The 17,075-nt window shown below is 40.2% G+C and overlaps 1 protein-coding gene across 2 annotated transcripts in view; it reads right to left on the bottom strand.

Moving 5' to 3' along the window:
- AKAP6 (A-kinase anchoring protein 6) overlaps positions 1-17,075 on the bottom strand; it is a 588,857-nt gene that overhangs the window by 250,487 nt on the left and 321,295 nt on the right. The window lies entirely within an intron of this gene.

Genomic DNA, 17,075 nt, shown 5'->3' with positions numbered 1-17,075 from the left:
GGTGTTCTTTACTTAGAAGCCCAAGGAGTTGAGGTGCCTTAACTGAAGGAGAAATCTATTTTTAAATTACCTAAGTGTTTAAAGGGACTTGGATGATTTCTACTGGCAGCTCAAATGTCTGTGATTGAGTCTGGGTTCTAAAAAACTAAAAAAGGTACAGGACCAAGGAGCAAATGTAAAGGCCTAACTTTGGGTGTGTCCTGGACATTAAAAAAAAAAAAAAAAAAATTCTTAGCTAAGAAGCACAATTCACAATAATCTTGCAAATTTTCAAACAGTGGTTACAAAAATTTATTGGCCATTTAAAAGAACACATCTGTGGAAACGGAAAATATTTTGAAAAAATGAAAGCCCAACTCTGAATCTTAAGGGAAGGAAATGGGGCTGTCCACCGCCTTGCCATGGCTGGGTAAACAGCACCACCTGGAGGTCAAAAGGAGGAATGACAGGCTTCTGTATTTGAACTCACTGAGATGGCTTGGGATGCTAGTTCTCTATTGAACTTAACCTGTTCTTCAGAGTTACCTTTTGATTATCTTTGATTAATATTTTAATACTTAACTTGCTTTAATAGTTAACTTGAAATAAAAATCTAAGCACTCCTCCTTACCAGGGGGAATTTTAGCTTTCCACCTTCCCTCCTACTTATGTGTAGCCATAAGAATATAAACAGAAACTATGAAGGTAAGTGATACTAAAGTCCATCTGATTTCTGAGACTTTTGTCACCTGTTATTTCTCCACCTCTCTCAGCCTGTTTCTGTGTGGTGTGTCAACCAGTGTTCTGTGAAGTGGACAGTTCTATTCTCATATCATGAGAGGATATTCTTAGAGAAACCAAATAGGCTCCACTCTATACACTGAGCTATGCAACATGCAAGAGAATTCACATTTGGATACAGAAAAACTAATATTTGATGTTCATCTTCAGAAGCTCTGCTAGAGTCTTCGTGGTGTGAATGAAGGAAAATTAGGCTGACATAAGTAACAACATGAGAAAATGAGGGGAAAATGCCAAATTTTACTTATTTTGTAATATAAATCAAATCCTAGTAAAATAGATACTGGTCTTTCATTCATTCTTTTTAAACTTTCATGTATTTATTTCTGTCTGTGCTGGGTCTTCACTGCTGCTGCATAGGCTTTCTCTAGCTGTGGCCAGAAGGGGCTACTCTCTGGTTGTGGGGCATGAACTTCTCATTGCAGTAGCTTCTCTTGTTACAGAGTGCAGGCTCAGTAGCTGCGAAGCACAGGCTTAGCTGCTCCACGGCATGTGGCATCTTCCTGGACTAGGGATTGAACATGTGTCCCCTACACTGGCAGGAGGCTTCTTAGTCACTGGATCACCAGGGAAGTCCCTTATTCATTCTTTTAACAAATATTTATTAAGCAGCTGCTTTGTGTGAAGCACACTGCTGGACATTACTGGGAACAAAAAGATAAATATCAGTGAAGCAAACATATCAGCAGAACATAAAGCCTGTCTAAGCACTGGCTTACTGAATTCTGGTAATTTCAATCAGTAGGAAAAGTTAAACCTTCAATAGAGTTGAGACATGTACCTGAACTTTTTTGTGAAACTTATTCTGTCTGTATCAGAATTCTGTCTGTACCTAAGTTTGTTTCTGTTCTTAGTATTTTACCTGCCTGTTTCTCTAATACTCTGAGTTTACGCATATTTACCTGGAGAGTCAAAGACGACTATAAAAATCAGATTTTCTTCATAACACAATTCAATGCTGCACTACACAAAAAGCACATTTTACACGTTTGCCTCGCTGCTACAGACTGAATTACAAGCCTTTGAAAGGCCACACTTTAGTTTTCCTCATTCATACTCCTGTATCTCATCTATTCCATCCCTCTTGTCATTTTCTACCACCAGTTTCCTGATTTTTCCTTTTTGCCCCTTCTTCCATTATTTTTCTCTGCCTCCCTGCCAAGCACGCCAGAGGCACACTGAGGGTGACCCAGTCCACAGGCACCAGTCCTCCTGGGCCCCCCCCTTAACTGTCTCCTTATGGGTGTGTTCCTGGATATACTCATGTTTGACACATGTTCTAAGAGTCTGATAACTGGAGCCAAGCCAGGATTCCACCTGCAGCAGAAACCTTGGTCACTCAGCTTGGGAGGAAATGGAACAGCCGTTAGCCTGTTGTCACCAGTAACAGCGCACTTCCCACTTTCAGATCATCTGCTGGAGGAATCAAACCATCTACATTTTGAAAGTTCCTTAATGAGATGCTTTTAAAGAATCTTACTTTGAAACTTTCTAAAGCATGAGTCTTTTTAAAGGCTAAGAAGCACAGTGAAAGTATATAAAAATGTACACTTACAAGTTTGTGTAAAATAATTTGCTAAAGCCCTCAGTTGGTTAACATACATTTGAAGATTATATTTGCAAGGAAAATATAAGGTTGAGTCTTGCAAACAGCTACACTCATGACAGGTTAAAAATACCCATTATTAATCCTCCTATACTGCTGGTGGGTAAACAGGTACAGCCACTATGGAAAGCAGTGTCGAGGTTACCTTTAAAATCTAAAAAGAGAACTACCATATGATCCAGCAATCCCACTTCCAGGCATATATCCATGAAAAAAGAAAACTCTAATTTGAAAAGATGCATGCACCCCAATGTTCATAGCAGCTCTGTTTATAATAGCCAAGACGTGGAAGCAACCTAAGTATCCATTGACAGATGAATGGATAAAGAAGAAGTAGTGTATGTATATATATAATGGAATATTACTCGGCCACAAAAAGTATGGCATATTGCCATTTACAGCAACATGGATAAACCTAGAGATGATCATAGTAAGTGAAGTAAAGCAGACAAAGAAATAGTATATAATATCACTTACACATGAAATCTGAAAAATCACACAAATGAGTCTATTTACAAAACAGAAACAGATTCACAGACATAGGAACCTAATTTATGGTCACCGAAGAGGAAAGTGGGGAGGGATAAAGTGGGGAAGGAGGGAGAAATTATGAGTACAGGATTAACAAATGCACGCTACCACATATAAGACAGATAAACAATAAGGATTTTCTGTATAGCACAAGAAACTATATTCAACATCCTATAATATCGTATAACAAAAAATATTCTGGAAAAAATATACATCTGAATCACTTTGTTATAAACCTAGAACTAACACAATATGGTAAATCAACTATATTCCGATTTTTTAAAGAGTACTCACTATTTCTTTTATTTTCCTATCTATTTCTCTTCTGTGGCAAATCTAGTCTGGTTAACTAGGAACTGTGGGGGTGATTCCTGTTGCCCTTTGACAAAACTGCTGTGTGCAGCTAGGACAGAAACAGAGTTTCCCTTGCATCAGACATGGGCCAGGAAATAGCAACACAGTAGAAAACGAGGCATGGTCCCCTTGCCTTGTGTTGTTAAAAGTCTAGGGGTAGTTTTTTTAATAGAATTACATGCTTTTTAGAATAAACTGAAGTTGAAAACTATTTCGGTAAAAGGCGAAAGGGGTATAAAATAGGAAGCAGACACTTGTGTTGTCAACACAAATCTGTGAAGTGGTGCTGATTATGGCCATTTTACAGATGAGGAAACTGAGGGTCAAAGAAGGTGGGTGCCTAGCCTATAGGCAGAGCTGGAATCTGAATCCACATCCCATTCCAGAGTCTGTTCCACTCACGGTACCACAGCGCCCTCTAGAAACAATGCTCCGAGAGACATATTACCAGACCCAGATGAAGGAGAAGAAACATTTGTTCCCACTCTCACCTTCTTAGCACTGAGATTAAAACTCTCAAAAGAGTTCCTCCCCCTCACATTCAGTATTTTCTATTAATTTTTCTGAAAGGGGATCTCTGATGAGAACAGGGACTTTAAAAAAAAATCTTTTTTTTCTTAGCAAGCAAAAATCACCATAAGTTTTATTTTTAATTTACAGAAAATTTAAACCAAAATTTTATTTCTAATTTATAGAAAATTTAAACCAAACTTTTTAGGCAGCATATGCTTAAGCAAGCCTATCCTATCAGTGCCTTAATTACAGATGAGTTTGACTCAGTTCAATCACAGAGGAGATAGCCCTTAGTCCTCAGGAGGTAGTTTAGCCAGTGAGCTGAAATGCTAATGTCCTCTTGGTGTTTACTGTTTGACTATGTGTGAACATGTGTGTGTTCATCCCGAGAAGGATGCACATTTCTTGGTGGACACAGAAATCAAGTGTGTTGTCTGACCTAGCCCAGATCAAGTTAACTGCCTTCAGAGAGGGACATGCTGAAGAGCATCAGAAAGTGAAATATTTTCATTGCATTTTTGAAACTAGCAAAGGCCAGCCTCTGCTGTTAAAACTTTTTAAAGCATTCAAAAGTATTTACCCCTTTCTAAGTATTCCAAGATTAAAGGATTCCATGAATGACCTTATCTGAACAATGCTAGCTGAAACAATAAGTAATCCTCACATAGCACTCACTAAGCCTGGCACGCTACAGTCCATGGGGTTGCGAAGGGTCAGACACAGCTTGGCTTCTGAACAACAACAACCATGCCAGGACCATTTAAAAGCAATATACAATAGATCATCAAGCCAGGCTTTAAAACATATTTTCTCTTGAAATCTTCACATAAACCCCTAATGGATGCCCCCATTCCTATCTTATCAATGCAGAAACTGAATTTCAGAGGCACCAAGTAGGGTCATAAAGACCCTGTGAGGTGGGTACTACTGTGGCCCCCATTTTACAAATGAGAAGACTGAGGCCCTGAGAAGTAAGGAGACATGCCCAATGCCACGTGGCTAGAAGGTGGTGGGCTCAGAACCTGAATCCAGACAGCCCAGCTGGCACCATGTGAAATCATGAAAGGCCAGCTGATCTAACGATTTGCCTAAGTCCCTGGCAGAAATTAGAACTTGAAAAACATTTAAATGAGGATTAATCATGATGACAGGAGAAGGTATATTAAAAGGCGGGGGAGGGGGACCATGCTGATCATGAACCAGTGCAGATAATATTAAGAGAACAGCTATTACAACCAGACAAAACTGAACTTGATTCCAGGCTCCATCCGTCTCTTACTAACAGTATAAACTAAACGAGCCACTTGGTGCCTCTGAAATTCAGTTTCTTCATTGGTAAGATAGGAATGGGGATATCCATTGGGGGTTTATGTGAAGATTTCAAGAGAAATATATATTTTAAAGTCTGGCTTGATCAACAGTTTTTAAAAACCATTTCTAATGAACAGGTTCCAATTTGATCTTTTATGTCATTCACTCAAAACATTTTGGTTATTCACTAAGCATACAGCATTTTGCTGGGTGTCACAGGGAAGATGGAGAGAAAAGTCCCCCCACAGTCATAATATGAGAGGTGGAACCGACTGCTCTGGGCATGCAGAGGGGGTCATAACTTGTCTCAGGTCATCACATGAGGGGATGTGGCGGCGGCAGCATCTGAATCTGCAGGTGAGCAAAGATTTCCCTACTTCTTATCCCACCTGCAGGTCCTGAAAAGGGGTCATGCTTCTCACTTTAAGGATAATCTGGCTTCATTTTTCAAACCAGGACAAATGCTTTGGAGCCAGTCTTTACATTAATAATGAGTACCAGTGAGTAATTGCAATCCACTTCCCCTACCCAAAAGGAAGCTTTATTTAGGTTCTGGCAACTGGTAAAATTAGAACTCCACTTATAAGCAAAATTATGCATTGAGATTTAATATGTGTATCGACCAACATATGGGACTTCCCTGGTAGCTCAAGCTGGTAAAGAACCCTCCTACAATGCAGGAGGGACGATCCCCTGGAGAAAGGATAGGCTACCCAGTATTCTTGGGCTTCCCTAGGGCTCAGACTATAAAGAATCTTCCCACGATGCGGGAGACCTGGGTTATATCCCTGGTTGGGAAGATCCTCTGGAGGAGGGTATGGCTACCCACTCCAGTATTCTTGCCTGGAGAGTCCTCATGGACAGAGAAGCCTGGAGGGCTGCAGTCCATGGAGTCGCAAAGAGTCGGACACGACTGAGTGACGAAGCACAGCACCAAGATCTTGGCTTCCCAGGTGGCGCTCGTGGTAAAGAACCCACCTGCCAATGCAGGAGACATGAGAGATGCAGGTTTGACCCCTGGATCAGGAAGATCCCCTGGAGGAGGGCATGGCAACCCACCTCAGCATTCTTGCCTGGAGAATCCCATGGACAGAAGAGTCTGACAGGCTACAGTCCACAGGGTCACAAAGAGTCGGACACAACTGAAGCAACTTAGCACACACGCAACCAACATATATATTTAACCTTCCATTTTTGCTTATATACCTAACTCTTATATGAAATGACTAATTTAGCTTTTCACACAATAGCTTTCAAATGCAATTCACCTTTCCCAACCACATGTCTGTGTATGTGACGTGCTACCAAGACACTGAGGCTCAAGATCAAATGAAAGGGAATTAAAAGTGATACTTTGAACTCTACCAACTTACACATTTACCCACATTCCTACCTATCAAATCCAACACAGTACAAGTAATTGACAGAAGGGAGGATATGGTGTGCGCTTTTAGAAGAAAGATTGAAGAGAAAATGAAATGCTTTAAGGCAGTTTTAACTCTGTTGCCATAAGAAAACTCAAATACTGAAATGTTTTATGAAATATTTAGCTTCTCTTCTAAAGGTTGAATGAAATGTCTTTAGAATTTGAAAATATTCCTAATATAACTATCCCAGAATAAAGGCTGTCAGTTGGAAAGAGAATAAAAAGGGCAAAGAATGGTATTATTTTAAACTGGCCGGGCGAGATGTCTTATTCTGAACTCAGTATCATGTGAGTATAATAAACTGAGCTGAATCTCTAATTCCTTCAAATACTAATGACAGTGGTTTCAACGGGGAAGAAAAGAGTCCAGAAAGATCCCTGACTCTCATAATGGGAAAGGCTTTCCTTCAACATCCAAAGGCTTTGACTTCAGTTACTCCCTGCTGTTTAGTTGCTAAGAATGTCTGACTGCGACCCCATGGGCTGCAGCCCACCAGGCTCCTCTGTCCATGGGATATTCCAAGCAAGAATACTGGAATGGGTCAGTTACTCCTTACTTATTTACAAAAAGAAATAGTCAACAATGTTAAGGGCAAAACAAGTTTGGAATGCATATCATCAAAGTCTAATAAACATGGGAATGAGTAAAAGAAATAGGAATAAACTGGAACTCATAATAAGTTAATATTAACTGAGTACCTATTATGTGCCAGGCACTTATGTATTATACTTGCAACTACTCTAGGCTATAAGGGTCCCCACACTCTCCATTTTACAGAGAACACTGACGCACAGACAAGCTCAAATGCTTACAACTGTCAGGAGTGAAGCTGGGGACCCTCCCACGGAGCTGTGCTCACTGACTCTGTGTGACACATTGTCTCCAGCACCCCCAGTGTTCCAGAGGCACTGGATCAGCAGATCAGGTCATCTTTATCTGCCTCTGAATCCCAAACAAGAACCTAAGATGCTCTCACTTTAGAATTCAGGATTATGATTGTTTAATGGTTCACTTGTAGGCTTTTTATATCCAGTGTTATAAATAACAGTACTTAACATTTGGGTGCTGACTATCTACCAACTATTCTTCTGATAACTTGTGTAGTCACTTAATCTTCACAAATGTCTCTATTGTACAGATGAAGAGGCTGAAGCATAGAGGAGTTATGTAATTTATTCAAGGTCATAAAGCCATTAAATAGCTATTAAGTAGTTTTGTTCCAGGGCCCAAGCTCTAAACCACTAAGCCACAGTCTTTGTAAGCAGACTTACCCTCATGGGGTTCACAGAGAGAAAAATAAAGGACAGAAATATTCACTGTTGTCCATTCTTACTTCTCAAGCCTCTGTGAGAACCACAGTCCGTGCCACAAGACTTAAACGTTCCCATCACCGCCGCCTGTGTTTTAGATAATTCTCCCTTCTCTACACTATTTTCTGTCCTCCTTTGCTCCTTTTTCTTTAAGAAAGGGCTAATCTCTTATTGACATTAGATGAACATTTACTATTAAGTAGAATCTTACAAAGATTACTTGGAAATATATAACAAAAATATAGGCATTATATAGACATGTTATATAGACAAGAGCTCCCATATAAACTTTCTATAGAAAATATATAAACATTATATAGAAAAGGGACAATATTTTATTGAGATTAGATGAATATTTTACTTTGCAAGTATTTTTGTTAATTTTTATTGGAGTATAGCTGCTTTAGTTATACCAAAGCAGGTATAACTAAAGCTATGACTTTAGAATGACCAACCTAGACAACATATTAAAAAGCAGAGACATTACTTTGTCAACAAAGGTCCGTCTAGTCGAGGCTATGGTTTTACCAGTGGTCATGTATGGATGTGAGAGTTGGACTATAAAGAAAGCTGAGCGCAGAAGAGTTGGTGCCTTTGAACTGTGGTTTTGAAGAAGACTCTTGAGAGTCCCTTGGACTGCAAGGAGATCCAACCAGTCCATCCTAAAGGAAATCAGTTCTGGGTGTTCACTGGAAGGACTGATGTTGAAGCTGAAACTCCAATATTTTTGCCACCTGATGCGAAGAGTTGACTCATTTGAAAAGACCCTGATGTTGGGAAAGATTGAAGGCAGGAGGAGAAGGGGACAAGAGAGGATGAGATGGTTATATGGCATCACCGACTCGATGAACATGGGTTTGGGTGGACTCCGGGAGTTGGTGATGGACAGGGAGGCCTGGCGTGCTACGGTTCATGCGGTCACAAATTATCGGACATGACTGAGTGACTGAACTGAACTGATAGCTGCTTTATGATGTTGACGACTATTTCTCTTTTGCCTTTTCCTTCTCTTTCCTCTAGGACCCTTCCCTCTCGTTCTTCATTTTTCTCTCCCTTTTTCGCTCTTCTCTTCATTCCTCTCCTCCTCCTTCTTCCTTGTCATTCCTGCTCTTTTCTTCTGCAGCTCAAAGTCTCCCCCAACCATGTTGTGGCTAATCAATCACTTTTAATAAACATTTCCCCATATGTACATACAATTTTAAAGAAAAGGGCAGTTTCCCTGACACTGAAGTACAGAGCTGAAATGACATAATCCTATGTTTAGATGTAAATACTTTCCTGAATAGTAAAACCTCCTTGCAAATCTAATAACTGGAACAAGAATGCATATAGCTAGATGGGAGTGCTTTTAGATGTTAAAATTTTTCAAAAGATTATCTATGATTGTTTAAATAGCCTAAATTTTCTCTAAAGAACATACAGTTCTTTAGTAATAACAAAGTTACTGCTTTAGAAAAAAATGGAATTTAGTGTAGAGAGTTTATCACACTGGATGAGCAATAAAACAGCCAACTTTCTACCAGAGAATTTCAGAGTAGCGAGTCAGTAAAGGGTAACAATGCAGCCACTGTACTATCATTGGAGCCAAGAAGATAGAAAATAGCATTATCTAAATACATCTGCTTGCAAAGGACAAGAGTTCCCATGCACATTAGAAGCACAGACCCAGTGTTCAAAAGTCCCTCAGATCCCAGGTAGTTCAATGCCTTACAGGTAAGGAAACTGAAGCTCAAAAAGGTCAACTACTTGACTGGTAACAGACCAGTAGGCAGCTGAGGCAGAAGAACTCAGGTGTTGTGTCTTCAAGTACAGAGCTCTATTATTGTCCATTTTTAAGTTTTCATGAATGTCTTTTGGGGGGAGGAATTCTAGAATTAAAACAAAGACAGAATTAGAGTTTTAAAGAATAATGTAAATCCATGGCTGATTCATGTCAATGTATGGCAAAAACCACTACAATATTGTAAAGTAATTAGCCTCCAACTAATAAAAATAAATGGAAAAAAATAATTTGAAAAAAAAAGAATAATGTAAAATTCCAGAGCTCTGTTGGCTTAGCTAATTGGGTATGCTATCTAGATTGGGTGGCATTAGGCCAGAGGAAAAACAATAGAGGGCACCGAGAGGAACCCAGAACACTCTTGGCAGATCAAATCCAATAGAGAACAACTCATTGTAAGAAATCTAAGTGGCTGAGCATGGCCAATGTTCTGGAGGCAAACAGGGAAACTGAGAGGTAAGGTTGAAGAGTCTAGGCCAAGAGCCGGGCACATACACCGCGCTCTCAAGTTGGGACTTGATCCTAGGAACAGTGATGGTGTCAATGCAGTTCTGCAGCAGAAGAGAGAGAATCTGATCAGCATCTTAGAAGACTCGCTCTGACTGCAGTGTGGAGAGCGGACTGGCAGGTGTTAGGCTGAGATCAGAAAAGCCAGTTGAAAGGCTACTACCTTAATTCCTGTGAGGGCTAGACTGAGGCAGAAGCAGTGGGCATGGAGGGAACATGCAAGATTGCAGAGAGACATTAACACGGACAGGAACATTTGAATGTGATGGAGAAAACATTTGGGAAATCTGTTAGAATCTGATATGACTTCTAGATTTCAATTTTGGTTGGAGGCACTATTCTCCGAAAGAAGCAGTAAGATATTCAGAAGGAAGAAGTCATTTGCAGGCATATGATACACATGGTCTTAGATAGCATATGAGGGGTAAGGAACAAGATCTAGGTTAAATAGAGCAACATACAGGTGGTACTGGAGACCACGGGCAGGATGAGAAGCCAGGAACAGTGTGGAGAGGTAGATCTACTGGGCGTCTTCTACACACTGAGGCCCCACAGTGCAATGCTCTCAATTTTATCCACCCCAGCCCCTCATTCTGTGTCTGTCTCAGTGGTTCTTGACACTGGCTGTGTCTCCAAATCAACTGTAAAATACACCAGATTCAGAGAAGGGAAATCTTCCTCAAAGTCCATTAAGGCTACAAAGATAAAGAGCCAACAGCTGAGAGGCACTCGGAACATACTCATGTTGACCTTGGTGGGAGAAAAAGTACTCACTGCCCTTTTGTGACAAGCCAGCAAAATCTGGTATTAACTAGAAAACAGGATGTGCTAATAGGAAGCACCAGACCACCTCACCTGCCTCCTGAGAAATCTATATGCAGGTCAAGAAGCAACAGTTAGAACTGGACATCAAACAACAGACTGGTTCCAAATCAGGAAAGGAGTACGTCAAGGCTGTACATTGTCACCCTGCTTATTTAACTTATATGCAGAGTATATCACAAGAAATGCTGGACTGGAGGAAGCACAAGGTGGAATCAAGATTGCCTGGAGAAACGTCAATAACCTCAGATATGCAGATGACACCACACTTATGGCAGAAATCGAAAAACAACTAAAGAGCCTCTTGATGAAAGTGAAAGAGGAGAGTGAAAAAATTGGCTTAAAACTCAACATTTAGAAAACTAAGATCATGGCATCTGGTCCCATCACTTCATGGCAAATAGATGGGGAAACAGTGGAAATAGTGACAGACTTTATTTAGGGGAGCTACAAAATCACTGCAGATGGTGACTGCAGTCATGAAATAAAAGATGCTTGCTCCTTGGAAGAAAAATTATGGCCAAACTAGAGAGCATATTAAAAAGTAGAGACGTTACTTTGCCAACAGAAGCCCATCTAGTCAAAGCTATGGTTTTTCCAGTAGTCATGTATGGATGTGAGAGTTGGACTATAAAGAAAGCTGAGCGCAGAAAAATTGATGCTTTTGAACTGTGGTGTTGGAGAAGACTCTTGAGAGTCCCTTGGACTGCAAGGAGATCCAACCAGTCCATCCTAAAGTAATTCAGTCCTAAATATTCATTGGAAGGACTGATGCTGAAGCTAAAACTCCAATACTTTGGCCACCTGATACAAAGAGCTGACTCATTTGAAAAGACCCTGATGCTGGGCAAGACTGAAGGCGGGAAGAGAAGGGGACGACAGACGATGAGACGATTGGATGGCATCACTGACTCAATGGACATGAGTCTGAGTAAGCTCCAGGAGTTGGTGATGGACAGGGAAGCCTGGCGTGCTGCATTCCATGGGGTCGCAAAGGGTCAGAAATAACTGAGCGACTGAACTGAACTGAACTGAACTGAATAGGAAGTACTCCTGGGAGAGGCATGTTCCAGTTGTAAAATAAGGGAAATGAGTTGGATAACTTCTCATGCCTTTCTGACTGTTACCATCTCTGCTTCTTGCATACAGAGCCTCTTTCAAAGCCAGGGATGCGCGCATGAGTTCCCTGTTCTCTTCTGGTTGAACAGGGAACTTGTTCTTCGGTGACTTTCGCACACCTTCCCAATGTCTTCTACTCCTCTCTCCAGATCTGTCCTTTAAGATTCAGCTTCAAGGTTCTTTTCCCAGCAAATCGTCCCAACCTAGCACTATCTTTCCAACATGCTTTCTTAATTTTTCCATCTTTTGCAGTCAGGGTTCTGACGGACAATTCTAAACCTCCTTGAGATCCTCCCTTTTTCTTCCCATAAATCGTAATGACCTTCCCCTGGCTAAAGAGTGCTGTGGGAATTATTATTTGTAAGTACAAAATTATAAATACACATTATAAATATGTATAAATACAAATTACACATAAGTAAGTACATTTTATTTATAAGGTTGTTTGTGGCAATATTATAAACTAGAAGTTTGTATTTATCTGAACACATATTCACAGCATAAATTCCTCTACATAAACTTCCTAAGGTGTCAGAGAAGTGCATTAACTAAAATTATTGGGCCAATTAGAGGAGAATTATCTCTAATGCAATATAAGAATCATTTGTCAAGGCAGGAGGCTCAGAGTCTCACAGAGAAGAGGGGTGCAGGAATCTAGGGTGACTGTCACAGGTCCCAGGAAGGAGGAGGGGTGGCCTGAACCACAGTGGGTGGGTCCAGAGTAGGAGGTTGAGGCTTCATAATGACCAACAGGGCTGAAGGTAGGAGGAGAAAATAGGGTGGTGGCATCCGATCCCAAAAGGCCAGAGCCACCTACATACAAACAGCTACTGAGGCCTCAGCCCTCCCCTCTCATAATAGTAATAGTAACAATAAAAACCACAGGAGGGAACATTTATTAAATGTTTACTACATGCCAGGTACTATTCTGAGCTCTTTACACATTTTAACACATTTAATCATTAAAAAAAAAAAAACAACCCTATGTGGAAGATACATTTTTAACTTATTTTGCAAGGAAAAAAACTGGGGGGAGAGAGATCAAGTCACTGGCTCAAGATACACAGAACCACATCAACCTGAAAAATTCAGAGTACCTGGGCCTGAACTTACAAGCAGCACCTTTCCTGGGTAAAGCTGCTTATTCACCATGAACATCACAGGCCAATCATCTTTATATGATGAGATCAATAGCCTGACATAGTCTGACAACATGTGTGACCTTGACATGGAACCCACACTCTTGGAATCATCTGCCCCCACACTGTCTAATTAAAATTTTAAAAGTTAATTTTAAGACATCACAACAGCAAACTTGTCAAGATTAATGTTTCCAATCTGCTTCATTTAACCGAACTTACTTATTATAAATCAGTCTAATTCATATCTAATTCTTACTTGTTTACTGTCACCACTGTCCCTAGCCTCTTGGCATCTTAGAAACTCTAGCCAGGCCCTAGATTCCTCTAGGATGTCTGGTTCTTCTCACTTTACAGTGCTGGAAATGCAGCATGCATAGTTTCATACCACCAGGCTCATTAATGTCACAGCCCCACACTCACTTACCATTAGGGTCTTCTAAAGAGAATTCACCCAGGATTCCATGGAACAGAAAGAAATTTCATCTTGAAGTGATATATTCTAGCAAATATTTTACAGAGAAATGGCTGCATCTCTTACTTATGCCTCTCACTCTCATAACATTTCAGAACTGAGAGGCATCTTAGAGGTCGGCCAATTCCATTTCTCTACTAATGTTTATTTTTTGAAACTGAGGCTTGAGGGCTAAAGTTTCCAAGGTTACAATGCCTACAGAATTGATATTCTTATTCTAAAATTAAGATTATTCTTTCTATTATTGTGGATGCTAATTCCTTGAATTCACAGGAAAGGTCACAATCATAAGACTAGTATTCATGTAGCTGTCAGAGTTTACAATGAACTGGTGCTCTTTGTAATTTCATACAATAATCTGTGCAGTGACAAACATAATTAATATCCCATTTTAGAGACTAAGAGATTTAAACAGCAAACTGTGAGTGATGTATTCAAGTTTTGATAATTAAACAATGTGGGGCTATGAACTGAGCCCGAAGTTCCTGCCTTTCAGTCTGTACACTTGAGTAAATTACTAACTTCTCTATGTATCTCTGCCCTCATTGGTAAAATGGGGATAAAATAAGAGTGTCTTCATCAAAGAGGTATTTTTCTCTTGAGAATTAATGTGATGATGTGTTAAATGAATAAAACTCTTAGCATCTTGCCTGATGTGGGAAGTGGACAATAAATGTCAAGGCTTTGTTTTTTTTTAAATCACTATCTTTCTCAAACATCATACTGTTAACACAGAGTAATTACTTTAGGCTTAAGGATAAAGAAGGGTTCACTAATGCCCTAATAATTATTGTAATTGAATTAAAAATGCAACACTGAGTTTATTCCTCTTTTGATTTTCATCATCATAGAAATACTTGCTGTCAAATGAGGTTAGGAACTTTTATCATCCTGACACAACAAAAACCAATTTAATCATAGCTTTTTTACACCAAGAAAAGAACAAAGAACTATTTTCATCTTAACATTTAAAACTGCAAACAAAAAAGCGCACCTTCCTTATACATTTCACAAGTTAAAAATCAGATGCACTGACTGGATACAGCCTCATGGTGGTGCTAAATCACCATGGATAAAGCCTGGAGCCCCAGCTAAGGCTCTGCAGAAACGAAACTGACACAGGACGGAAACATTCCTACTGAGTTAACCAGGAAGGTATTTGCTTTGAATTCCCACAGGTCTTCTCCACAGACCTTGAGCAATGACCTTGACATATTGTCCCAACAAATCCATTAGTAAAGTTAATTCAGTTTTTTCCCCTGGCATTGTAGCAAATAACATATACACACATATATAATACTAGCCATAAAAACATCTGTGTAGCTTTATTTTTTAATCTTGTATTAATTGAGATTCTCAACGTGGATTTGGCCACAGCATCTGCATACAAGATAACATTTACCTCTGCCCCGTTCATCTACTGCAGATCTTAATTTCATATGTCCCTTGGAACCACTTATTAAAGTTCTTATATCTCTCAGCCCCCAAATCTTAGATTGAAATCTCAACTCTTGACCTTCTTCCTCCACTATCTCATTTTTTAAAAGCCACAAAACAAGACTGATTTGCCCTTCATAGCATAACCCACCTCTCTTCATTTTCCTTAACTGACTTCCAAAACCATAGTTCAGACCCTTTTATCATACATGCAAGTTATTGCAACAACCTTCAAAATTAGCCTTAGAGCATTAGCTCCCAACCTTGACTGCACATCAGAACCACATGAAGGAGCTTTAAAAAATACCCATCCCTTGGGAATCTGCTTTAATAGGTTCGAGTGGAGCCTGAAGTTGGAATTTTCTTTTCAAAGCTCCCAGTCATTATAATGTGCAGTCACAATCAAGAACCACTTCACCAGGTGTATCTAGCACACCATGGCCATGTTAACCTTAAACTATAAACTATCTGGGCCAAACATTTGAGTAATTTCTCCTCATCAGAAAGATTGCAAATAAGTGACTTGAAGGCCAAGCTGGATTTAGAAAAGGCAGAGGAACCAGAGATCACATTGCCAACATCCACTGGATCACAGAAAAAGCAAGAGAGTTCCAGAAAAACATGTACTTCTGCTTTATTGACTATGCCAAAGCTTTTGATTGTGTGGATCACAACATATTACGGAAAATTCTTCAAGACATGGAAATACCAGACCACCTGACCTGCCTCCTGAGAAATTTGTAGGCAGGTCAAGAAGCAAGAGTCAGAACCAGACATGGAACAACAGACTGGTTCCAAGTTGGGAAAGGAGTATGTCAAGGCTGTATATTGTCATCCTGCTTATTTAATTTATATGCAGAGTACATCATGCAAAATGCCGGGCTGGATGAAGCACAAGCTGGAATCAAGATTGCCAGGAGAAATATCAATAACCTCAGATACGCAGATGACACCACCCTTATGGCAGAAAGTAAAGGGGGACTAAAGAGCCTCTTGATGAAAGTGAAAGAGGAGAGTGAAAAAGCTGACTTAAAACACAACATTCAAAACACTAAGATCATGGCATCCAGTTCCATCACTTCATGGCAGATAGAGGGGAATCAATGGAAACAGTGAGAGATTTTATTTTGGGGGGCTCCAAAATCACTGCAGATGGGGATTGCAGCCATGAAATTAAAAGATGCTTACTCCTTGGAAGGAAAGTTATGACCAACTTAGACATCATATTAAAAAGCAGAGACATTACTTTGCCAACAAAGGTCCATCTAATCAAGGCTATGGTTTTTCCAGTGGTCATGTATGGATGTGAGAGTTGGACTGTGAGGAAAGCTGAGCGCTGAAAAATTGATCCTTTTGAACTGTGGTGTTGGAGAAGACTCTTGACGGTCCCTTGGACTGCAACATCAAACCAGTTAATCCTAAAGGAAATCAGTCCTGAACATTCTTTGGGAGGGCCGATGCTGTGGCTGAAACTCCAATACTTTGGCCACCTGATGTGAGAAGTGACTCATTGGAAATGACCCAGATGCTGGGAAAGATTGAAACCAGGATGAGAAGGGGACGACAGAGGATGAGATGGTTGGATGGTGTCACCGACTCAAGGGACATGAGTTTGAGCAAGCTCTGGGAGTTGGTGATAGACAGTGAAGCCTGGTGTGCTGCAGTCCATGGGGTTGCAAACAGTCAGACACAACTGAGCAACTGAACTGAACTGACTTGAAGGCCAAACCCATCCGATGGATATATCTTATTTGGCCTATTATTAAATTGTTCAGACTAAAGATTTAAAAAATTGGGAGATGTCACCTAAAATCCAGATTTCCTATTTCTTTTTTAAAACTGCAAGGTCTGGCCAGACAGGGCCCACAACCCCGAGCAACCATCATATGGCTGCCTCCCGCTAGGCATGGCAGTGACCCCTCAGCCATTCAGGTTCCTTCCCTCCTTACTTATACCCGCCTGTG

This window comes from Dama dama, chromosome 13, assembly GCF_033118175.1.
Source record: "Dama dama isolate Ldn47 chromosome 13, ASM3311817v1, whole genome shotgun sequence".
Taxonomy (NCBI): Eukaryota; Metazoa; Chordata; class Mammalia; order Artiodactyla; family Cervidae; genus Dama; species Dama dama.
Note: the sequence above shows the minus strand (reverse complement) of the source record. Positions and strands in the feature narration are given on the sequence as shown.